We start from the raw sequence: 19,901 nt of genomic DNA, 5'->3' as shown, positions 1-19,901 counted from the left end.
CTGATGAGGGAACTTTTTTTATGTGGTGTTTTTTTTTCAGGCTCTGACCCTCTGTTGTACTATGCCAGCGGTCTTGGATCCTCTCTAGTACTATGCCAGCTGTCTCTGACCCTCTCTAGTACTACACCAGCTGTCTTTGACCCTCACCAGTACTACGCCAGCTATCTCAGACCCTCTCTTGTACTAAGCCAGCAGTCTCTGGCCCACTCCTGTACAACTCCAGCAGTCTTGGACCCTCTCTTGTGCAACGTCAGAAGAACTTTGTTCGTCAGACTGTCCGCTGAAACTGTCCGCTGAAGCCCACACACGAGCGGACTGTCCGCTGAAACACTGTTCAGCGGACAAAGTTGAGCGAACAGTCCGCCCGTGTGTACGCGGCCTAAGCCTTTAGCCTATGACCCTCTCTTGTACTAAGCCTTCAGTCTCTCACCCTCTCTTGTGCAATGCCAGCAGTCTCTGACCCTCTTGACTAGGGTTCCCCTTAGTCAAGATGGCGGTGCCAGCCCCCGACAGCCGATTGAAGAATCAGCTTGGGTGAGGACCAGTGGCGGCTGGTGACATTTTAGGATGGGGGGCGCAAGACCCCGCCCCTCCACATTTGCCCCTTCCACTTCTCATAAGCCACACCCCTTATAGAATCCACATCATATACCAAGCTGTACATTATACACCGGGCTCTGCACATCATATACCAGGCTGAACATTATACACAGGGTTCTGCACATCATATACCAGGCTGCACATTATACACAGGGCTCTGCACATCATACACAGGGCTCTGCACTTCATATACCAGGCTGCACATTATACACAGGGCTCTGCACATCATATACCAGGCTGCACATTATACACAGGGCTCTGCACATCATATACCAGGCTGCACTTTATACACAGGGCTCTGCACATCATATACCAGGCTGCACATTATACACAGGGCTCTGCACATCATATACCAGGCTGCACATTCGATGTCGGTAGCGCTGCTCAATGCATCTGAGTTTATGCACTGCACCCGCCTGGCCAGTCCATCGCGCCGGATGCTATGGCGCGATCGACCACACCACAGAGCAAGTTTTTTGGGGGCACATGAAGCACCTCGCCTGCAATCTCATGATTGCATCGACGTGGTGCTTCCCATATTGCACTGCGCCCGGACATGTTTAAATATTTTTATTTCATTTTTTTGCCAGTTGATAAGTGGGGGGTGGTTGGGTTGGGGGGTTGTGTGCTGGGTTGATAAGCCGGTGGGGAGGGGGGGGGGGGTAGTCTGCTGCCGTCCGACCTCCAAAAATAACATGCTGCACATGAAAAAAAATGATGGGTTCATAAGCGGGGTGGGGGGGGGGAATGTGCTGCCGTCCTACCTCTGAAAAACATTACTGAAATTGATAAGCGAGGCTGCTGCCGTCCTTCCTACAAAGTAGTCTGCTAGTCTGCTGCCGTCAATAGAAGTCTGTGCATCAGTAAATATCACCAACAGAATAATAAATGTTGGTACAATGTAACACATGCATGTCAAGCTGGAGATCAGAGGATCCAATATACATGATGTCTCAAACATGTGATCTAGAAAATATATACATTTACATGCCACATGTCACATAGCAAGCAAACTCCTGACATGTAAGTCCCAGCCAGGCAGTGTTTGCCTTAGAAACATAAAACAATCTGTTGGTAATGTATACATCACAGCTTATAGGAGGTTTTATGAGCAGATTACTATAGATAGATATCACATGAATGGGTTGATAAGCCAGTGGGGGGGGGGGGGGGGGGGTCTGCTGCCATCCAACCTCCAAAAATAACATGCTCCACATGAAGAAAAATGATGGGTTCATAAGCGGGGGTGGGGGATGTGCTGCCGTCCTACCTCTGAAAAACATTCCTGAAACTGATAAGAGAGGCTGCTGCCGTCTAACCTCTAAAGTAGTCTGGTGCCATCTATAGAAGTGAAGTGTGCATCAGTTCAGCATCGGCTCAGCTCAGCTTCCTCTCATGCTGGACTGAAAAGACGAGTGCCAACGTCACTTCCTGGAGTGACTTCGTAGCGCTGCTCAATGCATCTGAGTCTATGCGCTGAACTCGCCCGGCCAGTCCCTCACGCCGGAAGCTGTGGCGCGATCGACCGCGCCACAGAGCGAGTTTTTTGGGGGCCAATGAAGCGCCTCGTCTGCAATCTCATGATTGCATCGACGTGGCGCTTCCTGTATTGCACTGCGCCCGGCGCCCGGCGCGGGGACACAGCGCACATAAGGACATTTTTAACTTTTTTTTTTTTAAAGGGACATGTTTAAACATTTTTTTTTGACTGCCTGGGGGGGGGGGGGGGCAGCGCCCGGGCGCCCCCTATGGACGGGCCGCCACTGGTGAGGACACCGCTGGATGCCTGGACAGGTAAGTGCCCTGATATTAAAAGTTTTGGGGGGGGCTGGGGCTCCTCTTTAAAAAATCAGTGGGTTTTATATAACTTTGATTGGAACCCCAACATTCTAAGGCAATGCAGCTCCAACCCACATGTGTTGCAGTGCACCACAATGTACAGTAACCCATCGCCATGCATTTCTGTGTGCTACATTGGCAATAATGATGACGTCCATTTTCTTGGACATTTTGGTGTGTTGCCAGCCTATTCATTTGAATGGGTTGCCACAACTCATGATAATTGTGTTATACCAGTGTTTCTCAACATTTTTTAATGTTAAGACACCCTTTACAATTATAGACAATCTCTAAAATGATGGACAGTCTTGAGGTACCCCATTCTAAAATATAAAAAACTATTCTAATCGTTTTACATAATGCAGCAACATGCACACGTAGGATATCCAACGTTACAGTCACTTTTTTCCATCAAAGCAAATACACCAGTCTTCAGTAAGGATGTACTGGAAATGGAGTGAGTACAAAGAAGGGCATCAAAGCTGATAAAGAGTAGTGATGGACGAACTTCCGACGGGACGTTTCGCGAACGCGGACCGCGATCGCGGCCGATAGTTTGCGAACCGGAACGTTCACGGCGGGCCCCATTGACTTCAATGTGAAGCAAACTTTGCAAACCTACAGGTCAAATTTGCAGCCACAAAATAATTAATAGCTGTGCAAACATAGTCCCACCACATGGCCAATGACATAACACATGTATGAGGTGAATCTGGGATCGACAACTACAAGCATTCTTTTTTTATATGGGAAATTGTTGTGACAATTCAGGACTGTGGAGCGCATGAAGGCAATGGAGGAGAGGGAAGGTCAGGGTAGGCAAAGAAGAGGGTACAGGAGATGATCACCAGCAGTGTGACATACAGCAATGACACCTGCACCGTGATAGAGAGCACTGACATCAGCAGCGTGACATACAGCAATGACACCTGCACCGTGATAGAGTGATCTGACAACAGCACCGTGATAGAGAGCACTGACATCAGCAGCGTGACATAAAGCACTAACACCAAAACCGTGATATGCAGCACTGACAGCAGCACCGTGATAGAGAGCACTGACATCAGCAGCGTGACATAAAGCACTCACACCAGCACCGTGATATACAGCACTGACAGCAGCACCGTGATAGAGAGCACTGACATCAGCAGCGTGACATACAGCAATGACACCTGCACCATGATAGAGTGATCTGACAACAGCACCGTGATGGAGAGCACTGACATCAGCAGCGTGACATAAAGCACTAACACCAGCACCGTGAAATACAGCACTGACAGCAGCACCGTGATAGAGAGAGAGCACTGACATCAGCAGCGTGACATACAGCAATGACACCTGCACCGTGATAGAGTCATCTGACAACAGCACCGTGATAGAGAGCACTGACATCAGCAGCGTGACATAAAGCACTAACACCAGCACCGTGATATACAGCACTGACAGCAGCACCGTGATAGAGAGTACTGACACCTGCACCATAAGCAGCCCCAGGAGGAAGTCAGCATAGCACAGGGATGGTGGGAGCCCCTCATAATGAGCATAGCACGGGGATGGTGGGAGCCCCTCATAATGAGCATAGCACAGGGATGGTGGGAGCCCCTCATAATAAGCAGCCCCAGGAGGATGTCAGCATAGCACAGGGATGGTGGGAGTCTCTCATAATAAGCAGCCCCAGGAGGATGTCAGCATAGCACAGGGATGATGGGAGCCCCTCATAATAAGCAGCCCCAGGAGGAAGTCAGCACAGCACAGGGATGGTGGGAGCCCCTCATAATGAGCATAGCACAGGGATGGTGGGAACACCTCAAAATATGCACAGCAGAGGTACAGCCCCAGGAGGAAGTCAGCACAGCACAGGGATGGTGGGAGCCCCTCATAATAAGCAGCCCCAGGAGGATGTCAGCATAGCACAGGGATGATGGGAGCCCCTCATAATAAGCAGCCCCAGGAGGAAGTCAGCACAGCACAGGGATGGTGGGAGCCCCTCATAATGAGCATAGCACAGGGATGGTGGGAGCACCTCAAAATATGCACAGCAGAGGTACAGCCCCAGGAGGAAGTCAGCACAGCACAGGGATGGTGGGAGCCCCTCATAATATGCACAGCAGAGGTACAGCCCCAGGAGGATGTCAGCACAGCACAGGGATGATGGGAGCCCCTCATAATAAGCAGCCCCAGTAGAAATATGACACCGCTCAACCTCTTCAAAGAGGAGGGTATGGGCATATAGTACGGTGTGCTTTTTTTGGACAAGGAAGTGAGCCAAATGAAGAAAGAAGGTCTCTGTGCTCGATTAAAAAAATAGTTTATAGGCATATACATGGTCTACTGGTCACATGTGTTGAATTCCTCCGAGATCCATTCCTCATTCATTTTTAGAAATGTGAGGTAGTTAACACTGTCGTGAGCTAGGCAAGTACGCTTATCGGTCACGATCCCCCCTGCTGCACTGAACGTCCTTTCGGACAGGACACTGGATGAGGGGCAAGCCAACAGTTCGATTGCAAATTGGGCAAGCTCTGGCCAGAGGTCAAGCCTGCCCACCCAGTAGTCCAGGGGTTCATCACTCCGCATCCACATCGGCCGTTAACCCGATGTAGTCGGACACCTGACGGTCTAGGCGTTCCCTGATGCTGGATCCGGATGACACCTGTCGATGGGTCGGCTGAAAGAATGACCTCATATCCGAAGTCACCAACACATCTTCAAACCGGCCTCTTCTTGCAGGCGCTGTTGAATTGGTACCCGCAACTCCTTCTCTGGGAGTGGGAATTGCTCCTCTGCCAGCGCACGCAAAGGCAGAATGGAGCATTTCTCGAAGCAAGGCCTGGATGTGCTCCATTCTGCCAGCCCTCTCTGACGGCAGTAACATTTCCGCCATTTTGTGTTTCTACCGGGGGTCTAAGTACGTTGCCACCCAGTACTGGTCCTTGACCCTTATGCTTTTTATACGGGGGTCCCTATTAAAACACTGGAGCATGAAGGCCCTCATTTGCACTAAACTGGAAGCGGTGTGGTGGCCTGGCTCCTGCTCATCATCCAGGATAATGTCGTCCTCTTCATTCTCCTCTCCCCATCCACGCACAACAACAGGGATCCCAGAAAGGTTTAAAGCATGCTCTTCTTGCTCCTCCTCATCCGCCCCAGCACCATCCTCCTCTGACTCCTCTTCAGACTCCTGTTGTTCACTTGTCTCTGATAGAGTAGCCCCCCCTGGGAATTCATCCAGCATTGCGACTTCCTCATCTTCCCGCTCCTGCTCCTCCACAGCTTGATCAATGACACGACGCAATGCATGCTCCATAAAGAAGGCATAAGGTACCATGTCACTGATGGCGCCATGGCTGCGACTGACCAGTTTGGTGATCTCCTCAAATGGCCGCAGAAGTCTGCATGCGTCAGTTTAAGACGTGTGCCATGCATGGCACGTGCGTGATTTTGCCTTGTTTCAATGCGCTAAGCAGATTGGCACCGTTGTCACACACCACTTTACCAACTGTCAAATTGAGCGGTGTTAGCCACTGATCTGCCTGTGAACGCAAAGCTGAAAGGAGTGCCGGGCCAGTGTGGCTCTTGGCTTCCAGGCACAACAGACGCAGCACGGCATGGCAACGTCTCCCCTGGCATGTCGAATAGGTTCTGGGGAGCTTGGGCGGTGCAGCGGAAGAGACGCTAGCAGCAGAAAAGGAGGAGTCAGCCAAGGAGGAGAGGGAGGAGGATGGAGTAGGAGGAGGAGGAGACGAAGAGTCAGCCTTGCATGCAATCCGTGGTGGTAAAACCAAATCTACACGGGTGCCACGGGTTACATGCTTGACGGCCGTCAGAAGGTTCACCCAGTGGGCAGTAAAAGTGATATACCTTCCCTGCCCGTGTTTGCTAGACCACGTGTCTGTGGTCAGATGTATCTTGGCACCGACACTGTGTGCCAGAGATACATTCACTTGCCGCTGAACATGGCCATATAGCTCTGGGATGCCCTTCTCTGAGAAATATTTCCTTCCTTAGACCTTACATTGTGGTGTTCCAATGGCCACAAATTTACGAAAGCCCTCCGAGTCCACCAGTTTATATGGCAGTAGTTGGCGGGCTATGAGTTCTGACAAGCCAGCCGTCAACCGTTGGGCAAGAGGGTTATCCGGCGTCATCATTTTTTTACGCTCGAACATTAGGCCCACGGAAGCCTGCCTTTTTGCAGAAAAACGTGAGCTCTGCGTGATGGAAGGTGGAGGACAATTGTGAGGAGAGAGGAGAAGGAGAAGTAGAAGACGAGGCTGGACGGTGAGAGCCTGGAGTGTGGCTTTGTGTGTTCCGTTGCTCCCACTGGGCTCTGTGATGGCTGCTCATGTGCCTTCTTAAGGCGGTTGTCCCTAGGTGAGTGTTGGGCTTACCGCGACTAATGCATTGACTGCAAAGATTGCAGATGGCAACGCTATTGTCAGCAGCACACACGTTAAAGAAAGCCCACACTGCGGAGCCATGTGTCCCGGTGTCCTGGGAGCGCCAGATGTGACCGTACATGGTCGATGACTCGCTCCTGATACATTTGCAGTCTGCTTTGTCCCTCCTGTGCAATGTAAGTTATTCCTGCTTCTCCTCCCTATCTGCTAGTCCATATCTCCCTCGGAACTCCCCTCCTCTTCCTCTCTTGTGGGCACCCACCTGACATCACTAGACACGTCATCATCGACGTCACCTTCCCCACAGCTATAAGTAGAGATCTCGGAGTAGGCAGCAACACCGGGGACCAACCTCCTCCTTGGGCTGATCTGGGTACTGTCGTCAGACTGCTGAGTAGCGGTTGTTGCTACCTCCTCTTCCTGATCCAATACGAAGAGTGGCTGCGCATCAGAAATGTCTTGATATGGATCGGAAAATAATTCTTGTGACTCAAGTGGAAGGTATGTGGTGGTGGTGGTGGTGGTGGTGTTGTTGGTGGTAGTGTCTTTGGGGGTGCACATAGCAGAGAGTGAAGAAGAGGGTGCAGATCGAGAGGATGAGGAGGGTGCAGAAGAGTAAGGCTGAGTAAACCACTCAACCAAGTCTGGTGCGTCCTTTAAAGTAATTGAACGCACCTTCTGCAACTTCCCACTTTGGCTCAAGCCTGTTGCTCCTGCCCTACCCCTACCACCCCTGCGGAAGGGCCTGCCTCTTCCTCTGCCTGTCATTTGTTAAATGACCCTGTGACAAAACTCTCAGTCCCTATACCGATGAAGGACTGCTGCAGTATAGGGCAGCGGTCAGCAGTAGTGCACCTCAACCCTATGTATTGTGGACATATACCAGTCCTTATAGAATAGCAGACTGTACCTCACTCAACCCTATGTACTATAGCACCCTACACCAGGTTATTACCAGTCCTTATAAGGACCTTTGTGGAACAGGTAGGTTGTGTATGACTGATTAGCAGACTGTACGTCAGTCCCTATACCGATGAAGGACTGCTGCAGTATAGGGCAGCGGTCAGCAGTAGTGCACCTCAACCCTATGTATTGTGGACCTATACCAGTCCTTATAGAATAGCAGACTGTACCTCACTCAACCCTATGTACTATAGCACCCTACACCAGGTTATTACCAGTCCTTATAAGGACCTTTGTGGAACAAGTAGGTTGTGTGTGACTGTATAGCAGACTGTACGTCAGTCCCTATACCGATGAAGGACTGCTGCAGTATAGGGCAGCGGTCAGCAGTAGTGCACCTTAACCCTATGTATTGTGGACCTATACCAGTCCTTATAGAATAGCAGACTGTACCTTACTCAACCCTATGTAGTATAGCACCCTACACCAGGTTATTACCAGTCCTTATAAGGACCTTTGTGGAACAAGTAGGTTGTGTGTGACTGATTAGCAGACTGTACGTCAGTCCCTATACCGATGAAGGACTGCTGCAGTATAGGGCAGCGGTCAGCAGTAGTGCACCTCAACCCTATGTATTGTGGACCTATACCAGTCCTTATAGAATAGCAGACTGTACCTCACTCAACCCTATGTAATATAGCACCCTACACCAGGTTATTACCAGTCCTTATAAGGACCTTTGTGGAACAAGTAGGTTGTGTGTGACTGATTAGCAGATTGTACGTCAGTCCCTATACCGATGAAGGACTGCTGCAGTATAGGGCAGCGGTCAGCAGTAGTGCACCTCAACCCTATGTATTGTGGACCTATACAGTCCTTATAGAATAGCAGACTGTACCTCACTTAACCCTATGTACTATAGCACCCTACACCCGGTTATTACCAGTCCTTATAAGGACCTTTGTGGAACAAGTAGGTTGTGTGTGACTGATTAGCAGACTGCAGCAGAAGGGCAGCAGTCAAGTATAATATTCTTTCTATATTTGGAAGAAAGAATATTATACGTGTACAAGCCTATTACCATAACACTGATACCAGTCCTGAAAAGAACCTTTGTGGACCTAATATAGTAACAGCTACTGATTAAACTGACCCTCACTGCCTCACACACAGCTTCCTGCCTGTCCCTATATAAACTGACAAAACAGAGGCTACTGGAACAATAACTGGAATAGCACTTTTGTGGACCTGATAGTAACAGCTAATGACTAAACTGACTGTCCCTGCAGCACACACCGTCCTGTGCCTTTCTCTAAACTGACAAAAGACACTCAGGCTGCTGCAACAATCAGTAGCACAGCAAACCTATATCCTGAACTACACCTAACACCTATACCAGTCCTTAAAAGAACTTTTGTGTACCAAATAGCTAGAGATTTGGGTCACTGCAATCTCTCCCTGCTCCACACAGCAACCTCTCCCTATAGTGACAGAAGAAAGAATGTAAAATGGCCGCCGGATCCGGTCTATTTATAAGTTAGGGGGAATGTCCAAGTGTCCATGTGCTGTAATGTCTCAATTGGCTGTCCTGTACCCCATGATGGATGTGTCATCATAGGTCAAAGTTCTTTTACACAGTAAACACGGAAGTCCGACGGGCGAACGGCGCCAATAGTCCGCCGATCGGGCGGACCGCGAACAGCCGAAATTCGCCGCGGGGCGAACTGTTCGGCCATCCCTAATAAAGAGTCTGGAGGAGCTTAGTTATGGTTAGTTAGGTTGCAAACACTGAACTTATTCTCTCCTGAGAAGAGACGATTGAGAGGGGATATCAATTTTTTTTTTTTTTTTTTACATAAAGTTTATTTTTTAAAACAAACAAACAAAATATACATCAAATTGTATATAATCAATTACTTGCAGTGACAGTGAATATTAACAGGTTCTTATCTGCTGAGAGTAATAAGCGTTGAGTTAAGCCTATATTGAACACAGGAAATATTGGGGGGGGGGGGGGTGGGGCGGTCCGGGCCTACATTACCCTTTTTAACTTATCTACTCAAGGAGTGGAATTGTCTACTTAGTGGGGGGGGGGATCCAGGGGTTAAGGGGCCGATGGAATTTTAGTACTGGCATAGTAACCACCCGTGGGATTTTTATGATTGCTACGCAAGGGTCAGATGTCTAGCTGCAACCCAGTCTGCCAGTATTTTATCAAATTTCTTTGGGCAGTTCCTCCCTAGGTATGTTAATTTATAGAGAGGTAATGCTGCATGATGAGTGAAAGCCATATTTGCCTAGCAGGGGGTTGAGCCTGGTTCCAGTGGAGGAGGATTGCCTTCCTAGCATATAGTGCCGAGTAAAACGCAAATAGTTTTTTTCCTTTGGGGGGCCTCCAAATTATCACAGATGCCCAGGAGGAGGGGGATGGGACTGTTTGGGACGTCCAACTTCCCTATAGAATTGATATAGTTTAGGACCTTCTTCCAGAAGTCCCTTATTTTTGGAACACACAGTGTGGAAAAAGTCTGCGCCCTCTGAGCCACATTTGGGACAGTTAGTCATCTTGTCTGGATATATTATCGCTAGACGTACCGGGGAATAGTAGACATAATGTAGAAATTTCAGTTGGGTAAATCTATCCCTGGATGAGATAGTCAGGGTAAGGTACTGTTGCATCCCCTCCTCCCAGTCATCGTCAGTCAACTCGGGTATGTCTCTCCGCCAGCATGTAAACCGGTTAGAAACCTTAGATGTGTCCAACAGGGCTAGTCAATTAGATATATTTGAGAGCGTTTTGCTACTGTCTGAGGATTGAAGTTCACTTTCCAAGTTTGACATCCATAGGGTAATCTGGTTGGGGAATTGGGAGTGGAAAGCATGCCGTACTTCAGGGTATCAAATGGTATCAGCTGGCCCTGGGATATTATATCTCCCAGGGTTGTGACCCCATATCTAGCCCACACTACGGGGTCTGGAATGGAGTGGAAGTGTGGGCGTTTCGGATTACCCCAGAGTGGCATTGCAGGAGACCATGTATTAGTTTTCCAAATTTCCCATTTAATATGCCCCACACTTTAAGGGTCGTCTTCATAGGGTTATCTTGGTGTTAGAACGGGGGCCACTATGTATGAGGTTTCTCAGCTCAGAGTAGGAGCCCAGCAGCGCAGCCTCGACAGTGGATACCGGGCTTGCAGGTTCCTCCGCCAGCCACCGCTTAAGCATCACTAAAACTGCCACCCAGTAGTATTTCAATAGACATGGAAGTGCCAAACCCCCTAGTGTAACCGGGAGCTGTAGAGTGGTTTTCGCTATTCTAGGGACTTTTCCGTTCCAGATAAAAGAAATAATGATGCTGTCTAGCTTCCTAAAGAAGGAAGTAGGTATGGGAACAGGCGTCTAGGGATGAGCTTTGAGTTTGAGTCGAACTCATGTTGGACTCGAACATTGCCTGTTCGCCGAACAGCGAACAATTTGGGGTGTTTGCGGCAAATTCGAAAAGCCGTGGAACACCCTATACAAGTCTATGGGAGAAATCTAAAATGTTAATTTTAAAGGCTTATATGCAAGTTATTGTCATTAAAAGTGTTTGGGGACCTGGGTTTTAAAAATGGAAGTTTTTTCGGGAGCAGTGATTTTAATAATGCTTAAAGTGAAACAATAAAAGTGTAATATTCCTTTAAATGTCATACCTGGGGGGTGTGTATAGTATGCCTGTAAAAGGGCGCATGTTTCCCGTGCTTAGAACTGTCCCTGCACAAAGTGTCATATCTGCAGGAAAAATAGTCATTTAAAAGCACTCGTGGCTATAATGAATTGTCGGGTCCCCATAATACAGAGAACGGTCATTGAAAGTCATTGATAAAAAAAAAAAAAAAAAAAAAGTGGGGTTCCCCCAAATTCAATTACCAGGCCCTGGTCTGGTATGGATATTAAGGGGAACCCTACGTCAAATTAAAAAGAAAATTATGTGGGGTTCCCCCCAAATATCCATACCGGACTCTTCAGTTCTGGTATGGATTTTAAGGGGGAACTCCAAGCCAAATTTTTTTTTTAAATGGCGTGGAGTTCCCCCCAAAAATCCATACCAGACCCTTTATCCAAACACACAGCCTGGCAGGCCGCAGGAAAAGAGGGGGGGACAAGAGAGCGCTCCCCCCTGAACCGTACCAGGCCACATGCCCTCAACATTGGGAGGATGCTTTGGGGGTCTTTGACCCCTCAAAACACCATGTCCCCCAAGGGCCTCATCCCCACAACCCTGGCCGGTGGTTGTGGGAGTCTGCGGGCGGGGGGCTTATCAGAATCTGGAAGCCCCCTTTAACAAGGGGACCCCCAGATCCCGGCCCCCTCCTGTTTGAAATGGTAAGGGGGTACAAAAGTACCCCTACCATTTCACAAAGAAAGTGTAAAAAAAATGTTAAAAAACACACACACACCATTGGGAAAAGTCCTCTTCGCTAGATCAGATCATCCATCTCTGGACCCCGGAGAGATGATCATCCATCGCTGGATAGCAAGAGTGGATTACCCCCGCTGGAATCTTTTTTTATTTTTTTTATTTTTGATAAAGGACTTTTCCCAATGGTGTGTGTGTGTTTTTTAACCCCCCGCCCACAGACCCCCACAACCACCGACCAGGGTTGTGGGGATGAGGCCCTTGTCCCCATCAACATGGGGACATGGTGCTTTGAGGGGTCACAGACCCCCAAAGCATCCTCCCACTGTTGAGGGCATGTGACCTGGTAGGGTTCAGGGGGGGCGCTCTCTCATCCCTCCTCTTTTCCTGCAGCCTGCCGGGTTGCATGCTCAGATAAAGGGTCTGGTATGGATTTTTGGGGGGAACTCCACGCCATTTTTTTTTAATTTGCCATGGAGTTCCCCTTTAAAATCCATACCAGACCCAGTATGGATATTTGGGGGGAACCCCACGTCATATTTTTTTTTTTTTGACGCAGCTTTCATATCTATACCAGAGCTGAAGGGCATGGTAATTGAATTTGGAGGAACCCCATGCTTTTTATTTTATTTTAATCAATGACTTTCAATGACTGTTCTCTGTACTACGGGGACCTGACAATTCATTATAGCCATGAGTGCTTTTAAATTACTTTTTTTCCTGCAGAAATTACACTTTGTGCAGGGACCGTTCTAAGCACGGGAAACATGCACCCCTTTACAGGCATACTATACACACCCCAGGTACGAAATTTTAAGGAATATTACACTTATTAAAATCACTGCTCCTGAAAAAAAGGCAGTTTTTAAAACTTTTTTTTGCATTGCATCTAATGCGAACCGAACCGGGAGGTGTTTGGCTCATCCTTAGTCTAAACAGATAACGGAATCTAGGGAGGATGGACATGACCAGATTCACTCAGCCTACAGGGGTCAATATGATTTCAATTTACAAATACTGTACTGATGACCCCACAATAGGGAAAAAACGTTTTAGTGGAAGGGAGTTTAACAAGACTCGTGTAAAAAATATAAAAACAGTTTGCTGCTCTTGGGTTGGTCACATTCATGTAAACATGCAGAACGCACAAAAATTGAATAAAGTCCCATTAGGTCATGAAACAACGTGCTCGTGCACTCATTGACATGTGGGGATACCCCTAGGGAGCCTGTTGAAATGACATCTCTTCAACAGGCTGCCTAGGGGTATCCCCACATGCCTAAGCGACCACACTAGTGATAGTTGGTCAACATCCAGGGTGAGTGTACATCTGTGGAGTACCCAGTCTGAACATCATTGCACAGGAGATGTCAATTTAAGCACGAGCACTTTGTTTCACCACCTAATGGTACTTTATTAATTTTTTGTGTGTTCTGCATGTTTACATGAATGTGATCAACCCTAAGCCCGGCAAACAATTTTTAGATTCACTTTGCTTCTTTGCCATTTGCGTATTAGTTTTTTACTGCAGCTGGAGTTTGATGATCAGTACTTTTATCCAAAGGCGCTAAGGTTTATATTTTTCTGTAACAAGGGGTTTGGCCACTCATTAACCGCTTGCGGACCAGCCACCGCAGTTTTACTGTGGCAGGTTGGCTCTGTTGACCGAAATCAAGTTATTGTACATGATCTCGCGAGGTCCGCATAGCAGGCGCACACGCCCGCCGCAAGCTCCATGACTCCGACCGTGGGTCCCGTGGACTCAATGTCCGTGGGGATACCTGTGATCGTCTCACGGAGAGGAAAAACGTTCTGTGATCGGAAGCGGTGATAAGTGTCATGTCACACGTAGCCCAGCCCCCCCACAGTTAGAATCACTCCCTAGGACACACTTAACCCCTGCAGCGCCCCCTCCTGGTTAACCCCTTCACTGGCAGTCACATTTACACAGTAATCAGTGCATTTTTAATGGCACTGATCGCTGTATATATGTGAATACTCCCAAAATAGTACCAAAAGTGTCCGATGTATCCATCATAATGTCACAGTCATGATAAAAATCGTTGCTTGTCGCCATTACTAGTAAAAAAATATTAATAAAAATGCCATAAAACTATCCCCTATTTTGTAGACTGTGCAAACCAATCAATAAACGGTTATGGCCAGCCACATGGTCCGGGGCTGAAGTGGTTAAGATTAGAAGAAATAAGGTTGAACGTTAAACTACGTAGAGGGTTCTTTAATGTAAGAGCGGCAAGGATGTGGAATTCCCTTCCACAGGCGGTGGTCTCAGTGTGGAGCATCAATAGTTTCAAAACACTATTAGATAAGCACATGAACGACCATAACATACAGGAATATACAATGTAATATTGACATATAATCACATATATAGGTTGGACTTGATGGACTTGTGTCTTTTTTCAACCTCACCTACTATATAACTATGTAACTTTTGCACACTGGTACTGACTAATATTCCAATGTTTCCCTTCTCCCTCAATTTCAGTGAGCTAATGTCACCCGAGTGCTGACAGAGGCACAGGAGGGTCAGACAAGGATGCTGTGGCGGCGACAGACATCCTCCTTATTAAATGATGATATCATTGGTTGTTAGGATGCCAGTGTCTAGAAAGTTGTAATGGTGCATAATGAAAACTCATAGCTTTGTATAACTAAAAGATCCACCTGCTGGCTGGAATACAATGTTTGATTTTGAAGTTTTAGGCATTTTTCCAAGGCACTCCTGAAGAAACCTGAAGGCACTCCAGGGAGCCTTGGCACCCTGGTTAAAAAAAGGCTATGTTATACATTGCACAAAAGAAAAGTGTGAGCCTAGCCATCCTAAGTCAAATTTTGTAAATCCTCATATATAAATATTAGCCAATTCATAAAAAAATGGAGCAGGATATTTCCACCGTTTACCCTTCTCTTGTTAAAGTCCCACTGTATACCACACGTGAATAGGGTTGCTACATGTCCAGGATTTACTCGGACAGTCCGGATTTTGAACCATGTGTCCGGGTTCACACTGCATGAAACCCAGAGACATTTATTCACACTGAACTGTGGCCTCCACTCAGTGGAATCTCTGCCCCTCCGGGTCAGGTGATCTGTTGATTCGCCGCACAGAGCACTAATCAAAAATGGCCAGATCCTCTGTCCCCCTCCCCCTAAGGAGGGAAGAAATACCTCCACCCACCTAATTTGTGTGCATAGAGGAATCTGTTTTGTGCATTCAGTCCACAAATCATATGCATTGGAAGAGTTTTATTTTTATTTTTTAATTATTGTTCTGAGTTTTATACATGTCTGTGAGAGACTTTCTTGTGGCTCAGCATTGTAAGCATATTTTATGGGTGCAAGAATGTTCGGGATTGGCTTGCAGAAAAGGTGGCAACCCTACACGTGAAAGGCCTTTAGGACATGCTGGAACATGTAGTTGTCTTTGGAGAGCCATGAGTTTTCCACATCTAAAACGATATTTGAAGTTGGTGTTATCTCTCCACAGCTCGTCTATTTACATTCCAATTTGTTTGTCAAAAGTTTTAAGATTTATCTACCTGCTTATAACTTCCTTCGTGCGTGCTCTTAATTAACCTAATTTTGTTTTACAGATTGCTTTAAAATCCCTGTGGTAAGTAAACAAGATTTTAATCTCTTTTCATTTAAACCATCAAAACGCCCTCATTTTTTCACTTCTATTGCTTTTTCAAAATTTTTCTTTATTCTACCACGGGACTGAAGAACCTCGGATTTCTGCAGAGCATTTCATGCTGCTGATTTGGCCAGTCAGAAGCTTATTTAACAAGAGCGACGATGTGCAGCAACCCAGCACAACCTACAGTGCCCAACCTTAATCCGTTTACAGCTGTCAGGGCAATGAAAGATGGTTTATGATTGGCTACCATGGTTTACTGCTCTTGGCACATTGCTTTATGCTTTGCTAAATAAAGTATTTAAAGTGGTATTAAGCCCAAAAACAAAAATGTAATATATTGCATCTTAACAATCATTAAAAGGGTTGTAAATCCTTGTTTTTTTTTATGTCTTTTTAAAATAACAAACATATCATACTTACCTCCACTGTGCATTTCGTTGTGCACAGTGTGGCCCACATCATTGTCTTCTGGGGTACCCCAATGGCACTCGCAGCTCCTCCTTGCATCGGTAAACCACTTAGAATAAGTGCTCTCCCTGGGGTGCGGGCGTGCTCCTGACTCCAGCATTTATGTCCATAAACACAGAATGCTGGTCTTGGCCCCGCCCCCAGCATTGTATTTGATTGACAGCAGCGGGAGCCAATGGCTGCGCTGCTATCAATCTATCCAATCAAGAGCCGAGAACCCCGGGAAGAGAGGAAGAGTGCGTCTCTGCCGAGGGAATGAACGGGCTCACGTGAGTAAAACGGGGGGGGGGGGGCTGGGTTGGTCGGTCATTTTATATATATATATATATATATATATATATATATATATATATATATATATATATATATATATATATATATATATATATATATATATATATATATATATATATATAATTATATATATATATATATTTTTTTTTTGTAGCAGAGACCCTAGAGAATAAAATGGTGACCGTTGCAACATTTTAAATCAGACTGTATATGAGCATGGTCTTTCAAATGCAATTTTTTCAGAAAAAAAAGACACCATGAATTAACTGATTCCCGACCAGCTCATGCAGATATACTGTGGCAGAATGGCTCTCCTGGGCGAAACCATGTACGGTTATGTCCTTCCCCTTCAAGGCAGCAGAGGGTTGCCGCCCAAGCCCATGCCCGCTTCATGGTGGGGGACACGATGTCGCAAGCGATTGCATGCACAAACGCCAACACAGCCAACGCACAAATCCCTATGCTGTCAGAGGAGACATGTAATTTACTCCTAGTAAGTAGGAACAACGATATGTCTCCTCTCTTACTCAGTCCTATCCCCATACAGTTAGAACACACTGAGGGAAAATGCATTTAACCCCCTTGATCGCCCCCTAGTGTTAACTCCTTCCCTGCCAGTGCAACTTATACAGTAATCCATGCATTTTTATAGTACTGATCGCTGTATAATTGTCAATGGTCCCAAAAATGTGTCAAAAGTTTCTGATGTGTCACAATACCACTAACAATCGTAGATCACCACCATTACTAGTAAAATAATAAAAATAATAAAAAATGGCACAAATCTTTCCCATTGTTTGTAGACGCTATAACTTTTGTGCAAACCAATCAATATACGCTTATTGCGATTTTTTTTCTTTTTTTTTGTTTACCAAAAATATGTAGAAGAATACATATTGACCTAAACTGATGAAGAAATTTATTTTAAAAAAATAAATAAATTGGGGATATTTATTATAGTAAAAAGTAAAAAATATTGTTTTATTTTCAAAATTTACAATCTTTATTTGTTTATATCACAAAAAAATTAAAACCTCAGATCAAATAGGGGATCAAACACCACCAAAAGAATGCCAAATTGCAAAAAGTGTTCTGGTCAAGAAGAGGGTAAAATCTACCGGGGATGAAGTGATTAAAAAAAACCTAAACAGTAAATTTAGCCAAATTTTACTGTATATTGTGAAAGAGGATGTTGAGTAAATAGATACCTAACATGTTAGGCTTTGAAATTGCTCACACTCGTGGAATGGCCACAAATGATGGTACCTAAAAATCTCCATAGTCAACATTTTTTTTTAAAAATGGAAGGTTACCAGCTTAGAGATAAGTTACAGAGGAGGTCTAGTTCTAGAATTATTGCTCCTGCTCTGACAATCGCGGCGATACCTCACATGTGTGATTTGAACACTGTTTACATCTGAGGGCGCGGCTTACACATGCGCTTTCTTTGCTGCACAAACTCGCAGAGAAGGGGGCACTTTAGAAAAAAAAAAAATCTTATTTATTTACATTTTTTTACATTGTCTCTTAAAAAAAAAAAAAATTATGACTTTTATTGCTGTCACTAGGAATGTAAACATCCCTTGTGCAGGTAATAGGTGGTGACAGGTACTCTTTATGGAGGGATCAGGGGTCTAAAACGTCAGAAATCCCTCCTTTGCACTTCAAAATATCCTTGAAACAATCTCATAAAAAAATAAATAATAAAAAAATAATATATATATATATATATAAAATCATGAATCCCTTTTACAACCTGAATTTAACATCCCTAAAGCAGGGATTTTTAAACCATCCGTAACTCTTTCGGGGACATTGGGTATATTTGGCAGTAATTGTTTATTGGCCTGTAGGGATAATGAGCAAAGAGCGAGTACATCTAAAAGACATGCTTTCTTTCAGATAATAACAGAACGGCAGGCTGCCTTGCTCTCATTCCTTCTCCACCAGGATATTTTGGTTTTCTTATGATTTGGCTCCTTGTCACTGGTATTTCCAGGGAAGCCCTGGAATTTAAAAAGGATGATTTTATGGCTACCAGCTGTTGGATGCTGTGCATTCCATAGTGACCCCATTGACAAGCCTATTTATGTATTTATTTTTCAGTATCTCTACTGAAATACAGAAGTCTTAAAAGGTCAGTCAACTCGAAACCAATATTTAAATTATGGATGCAACCTGTATGGTTGAGACACCTATTGACTTCTGATATCTCTTGGGGCTCCAGCCATGAGATCCACAAAGCTTTCTTTAGAATAAGCTGTTCCCACACATTTTTGCTCATTTTTACCTCCTCTATATTCGTCATAATGGAACATAATGTAAAATTAAAGCTAAACTCTCCAACATCTACCAAACACAGATTTGTTTGGACTGACCCTTTATCAAAGATACTATAGAGCCTGTTATAATAGGTTGTCGGCAGCCCCTTAAACACACAATCCCTCACCCTGAGGATCCCTCTCACCACCTTGGTCTTTGATGGACAGCTGCCAGAAGGAAAGAAGGAACTTGATTGGCTGCAGCAGCACCCTAGGACCAACCCATGCTTGTTGGAGGCCATGGAGGGGACTGTAATTGGTGGACTGGGTTGGACCAGTTGAGATACAGGAATATTAAAAACCACTTAACGACCACTCACTGTATATATATATATATATATATATATATATATATATATATATATATATATACGTCAGCACTTTAAAGATGGATATCTCGGTAACGGCAGCAGCTGCTGCCACAACCGAGGTATCCATCTTTTCAGTCGGCGGTTCTGTTTACGATAATGGTGGTTTCTGCTGCGGATTCGCCGCAAGATAACCCTTATCGGCGGCGGGACTGGGGGCCCCGCCTCTCCTGCTCCCTCCTCTGCTTACCGGAGCCTGTCGGTAGTGGCGGAGGCAATGGGGTACACACCCGTCTCCATACCATAGCAGGGCGTAAGCGAGGGCCATTTTTTTGTTGTAATTTTTTCAAATTACACATTTTTTTTTTATAGCCCTAGACCTCCTTTGTACTTTAAATGTTATAAAAGCCGCGCTTATGTGACACAGAGTTGGTTGCAGCCACCCCCCCAGCAGAGAAATCCCCAAAGGGGTTTTCACAAATGGTTAGTAATATATTAGAATGAGGTATTTGGCGCAACCTAGTACTAAAAATGGACCCCAATATTTCTAAGGATCCAGATATCCCATCAGTTTATTCATTTATTATAGTACAGTGACCTTTCTCCTAGTACCTGTATAAAATCTATATCATAACTACCGTGTCCCTAGAGGATAGAATCAGTAATATGTGGTAATAAGTGGGTACAATGTACCTATAATAAAAAGTG

Source organism: Lithobates pipiens, unplaced genomic scaffold (genome assembly GCF_037356315.1).
Source record: "Lithobates pipiens isolate NorthernLeopardFrog02 unplaced genomic scaffold, aLitPip1_a1.2 Scaffold_17, whole genome shotgun sequence".
NCBI classification, from domain to species: Eukaryota; Metazoa; Chordata; class Amphibia; order Anura; family Ranidae; genus Lithobates; species Lithobates pipiens.
The sequence above is the reverse complement of the archived record's forward strand: the minus strand, read 5'-3'. Positions refer to the sequence as shown.